Source organism: Mus caroli, unplaced genomic scaffold (assembly GCF_978045245.1).
Source record: "Mus caroli unplaced genomic scaffold, Mus_caroli_1 scaffold_4, whole genome shotgun sequence".
Classification (NCBI taxonomy): Eukaryota; Metazoa; Chordata; class Mammalia; order Rodentia; family Muridae; genus Mus; species Mus caroli.
In genome coordinates this window covers 141,556,351-141,560,439 of record NW_028227259.1, presented here as the reverse complement: position 1 = coordinate 141,560,439, position 4,089 = coordinate 141,556,351, and positions in this window count along the sequence as shown.

Below are 4,089 nucleotides of genomic sequence, written 5' to 3'. Positions count from 1 at the left end.
CTAATCTATAGAGTGAGTTTCAGGACAGCCAGGGATATGACGAGAGCCCCTGTCTCAAACACAAACAAACAAACAAAAACAAAACAAAAAACAAAAAAGAGTTTTGTAGAGATATTGACATTGCTGAAGAGAGTTGTAAAGCTCAAAGAATCTTTCCTGTTTTTGAGACAAAACCTTGATATGTAGCCTGGGCTGACCTTGAACTCACGATTCTCCTGTCTCCACATCTGCTGAGTACTGGGATTAAAAGGTACATGGCATCATGCCCTCTCAAAGACTTTATCAAAACATTTGTTTGAGGTCTAGTGAAAGCATGTGTGTGTGCACATGTGTGCACATGTGCACACACACACACACACAGAGGCAACAGCAAGACATGGAGATCAGAAGTGACTTGCAGGAGTTGGTTCTCAGGGCTACAGAGATGGCTCTCTGGTTAAGAGCAGCTGCCGCTCTCACAGAGGACCTAGGTTTAGTTCTTAGCACTCACACAATAGCTGAAAGCCATCCTTAACTACAGTCTGTAGGATCCTATTTCCTTTTCCTATCTCCATGGCCACCAGGCATGCCTGTGGTACACAGACATACATGCAAGCAAGACACTCAGACACACAAAGGACTTCCTTCTTTCCTTCTCTCTTTCCACCATGTGGGTCCCAAGGATCAGTCTGAGGCTATGCAGCTGGCGGCAGGCACCTTTACTGGCTAAGTCATCTCAGTGGCTCTTTATGGTTGTTTGAGAAAAGGTCTCATGGGGCCCTGCCTGGCTGGCCTCAAACTCCTTACGTAGCAGAAGCTGGCTTTAAACAGCTGCCTCTACCTTCCAGATGCTAGACTTACAAGCTATGAGCCACCACGCCCAGCAAACAGTACATGTCTAACAGGAAGATGGAAATAATACAGAGGCAGCTGGTGAAGTGGCTCAGTAGCTGGTTGAATGTTTAGCCTGGACAGTCTTGTGTTCTATGGCCGGTACAACCGAAACAAAACCAAACCACCACCAAGGCATCTCACATGAGGAATGCTTGCAACAAATACTGTTCTTCTAGATAGCATAACATGTATGCCAGTGTTTATCACTTAGACGTCTATAGGGGCTGGAGAGAGCTTAGCCGGTACAAGCTCTTGCTACTCTTGGCAAGGACTCAAGTTTGGTTCCCTGAACCCACATTCAACACAGCTCACAACCACCTATAACTCCAGCTCCATGAGATCCAATGCCCTCTTTTGGCCTCCTCAGACACATGTACATACATGGGAACACACACACACGTATGTGCACAGATCAAAAATAAAAATTAAGTTAAATTAAAAATCATTTGCAGGGGGCTGGAAAGATGGCACAGTGATTAAGAACACTGGCTTCTCTTCAGAGAACCTTGGTTCCATTCCCAGCACCTATACAGTGACTCACCACTGTCAATAATTTCAGGCCCTCTTCTGGCCTCCTTGGGCATTGCATACACATACATGTGCACAGACATACATGCAGGCATAACTCATACACATAAAAATAAATACCTTCCTTATTTCCTTCCATTTTTGTTTGTTTGGTTGTTGTTGGTGGTGGTTTTTGAAAGACAGAATTTTCTGTGTTGCCCTGGCTGTCTTGGAACTCACTCTGTAGACCAGGCTGGCCTCGACCCAGAGGTCCACCTGCTTCTGCCTCCCAAGGGCTGGGATAAATGGCATGTGCCACTACTACCGGGCTATAAATATATCTTTTTAAAAATGAGCTGCGGAGCCGGGCGTGGTGGCGCACACCTTTAATCCCAGCACTCGGGAGGCAGAGGCAGGCGGATTTCTGAGTTCGAGGCCAGCCTGGTCTACAAAGTGAGTGCCAGGACAGCCAGGGCTACACAGAGAAACCCTGTCTCGAAAAAAACCAAAAATAATAATAATAATAATAATAATAAAAAATAAAAATAAAAATAAATAAAAAAAATAAAAATGAGCTGGGCAGTGATGGCACATGCCTTTATCCCAGCACTTGGGAGGCAGAGGCAGGTAGATCTCTGAGTTCAAGGCCAGTCTGGTCTACAGAGAGAATTCCAGGAGAGCTAGGGCTACACAGAGAAACCCTGTCTTGGAAAACAAAGAATTGGGGGTTGGGGGTTTGGGAGCAAAGAGACTGCATGTTGGTCCTGCAGGTTCTAGTGCCGCTGCTGCTTAGGGCCGTGGAAGGACACAATCTCCAAGACGTAGGAGATGCTTCGACAGGCATAGATGGCTTACACCAGTGTATAAACAGATTAAAAACAACAACAACAACAAAATAACAAGTCAAACAATGGACCCTCTGGTTTCTCCAGGAGGCAAAGGTGGGTAGATTTTCATTGAGTCAGAGTCTCTAGGGGGCAATCGGACAGAAGATCAAATGTGATGCTGCTGAATCATGGAAAGTTCATAGGACTGAACTAGCAGCTTATCATAGAGGTTAAAAATACAACAGACAGCCGGGCGTGGTGGCGCACGCCTTTAATCCCAGCACTTGGGAGGCAGAGGCAGGCGGATTTCTGAGTTCGAGGCCAGCCTGGTCTACAAAGTGAGTTCCAGGACAGCCAGGGCTACACAGAGAAACCCTGTCTCCCAAAAAAAAACCAAAAAAAAAAAAAAAAAAAAAAATACAACAGACAGACAGACAGACAAACCCCTGCCAGGCACAGTTGGTTTCTTCTGTATTCCTAGGGGAAAGTAGGTCTCTGGGGATACCACTTAACTAATGGAGTAGCCAGGAACAACTGCAGCTTAGGCCCATACACTGGAACTGAAAAACCTCACGTAAAAATGTGAATTTATTGGTCTTCTTCTAATGTTTAAAAAAAAACAAAACAAAAAACTCCATGGGCTTGGGTGCTTGTTGGAGGCAGGTGTGCCTGGTTCCCAGTGGCCTCTGCAGTAGAAGAGACAGTTAAACATCAGTTGGTGGATAGAGAGAGAACACACTGCAGGTTAAAGGGATTAAACTTAAGATAGGAGTGGGCAGGATTCCCGAGTGTACTATGTACATTTCTTCCAGGGATGCGGAGTTTGAGATTGTTTGTCCAAACAGCCACCCTCAGTAGCCAGATGCTGCCTATGGGGAGTCACTGGCTATACCTGCAATGCTGGGCCAGCTAAGAATCTACAGCTTAAAAGAGGTGGGCATACGTGGAGCCCTAAGGAATTCAGTTTACCTAAGAAAACAAACGCTACTCCATCTTTGGCCCTAAGCCAAACTAAACATCTCTTAGCTGACCCTCTCAGGCCCATCAGAGGCCTTAGGAGAACAACCCAACTTTAAAATAACAGCTGGAGCCAGTTGGTGGTGGTGCATGCTTTTAATCCCAGCGCTCTGGAGGCAGAGGCAGGTGGATCTCTGAGTTTAAGGCCAGCCTGGTCTACAGAGTGAGTTTTAGGACAGCCAGGGCTCCACAGAGAAACCCTGTCTTGAAAAACCAAAATCTGAAAGGGGGCAAAAAAAGGAAAGAAAGAAAAGAAAGAAAAAGAAGTTGTAGAACTCAGACAGAAATGCCCCATCACTGAGAGCTAACGAGATGGCTCAGTGGTTAAGAGTACTGACTATTCTTCCAGAGGTCCTGAGTTCAAATCTTGACAACTACATGGTGGCTCACAACCATCTCTAATGAGATCTGCCTTCTTCTGGTGTGTCTAAAGATAGCTACAGTGTACTTACATATAATAAATAAATAAATAAATCTTAAAATTAAAAAAAAGAAAAGAAATGCCCCACCATTACAAAGAATCTAATAAGTTAGGGCCCTCAACTACGGTACTGTACCTTGTTGGGTTGGGACCCAGGACAAACAGCATATTTTACCAAAGTAGACCTGGCCTCCAGGTTTTCCCAGCATCCCTCAGTCTCTACCTGACATACTCAACTCTCGAAACTGAACTTTCCATGTATATACATATATTGTGTATTAGTTAGGGTTTTACTGCTGTGAAAGACACCATGACCAAGGCAAGTCTTATAAAAAACAACATTTAATTGGGGCTGGCTTACAGGTTCAGAAGTTCAGTCCATTATCATCAAGGTGGAAGCATGGCAGCATCCAGGCTGTCATGGTGCAGGCAGAGAGCTGAGAG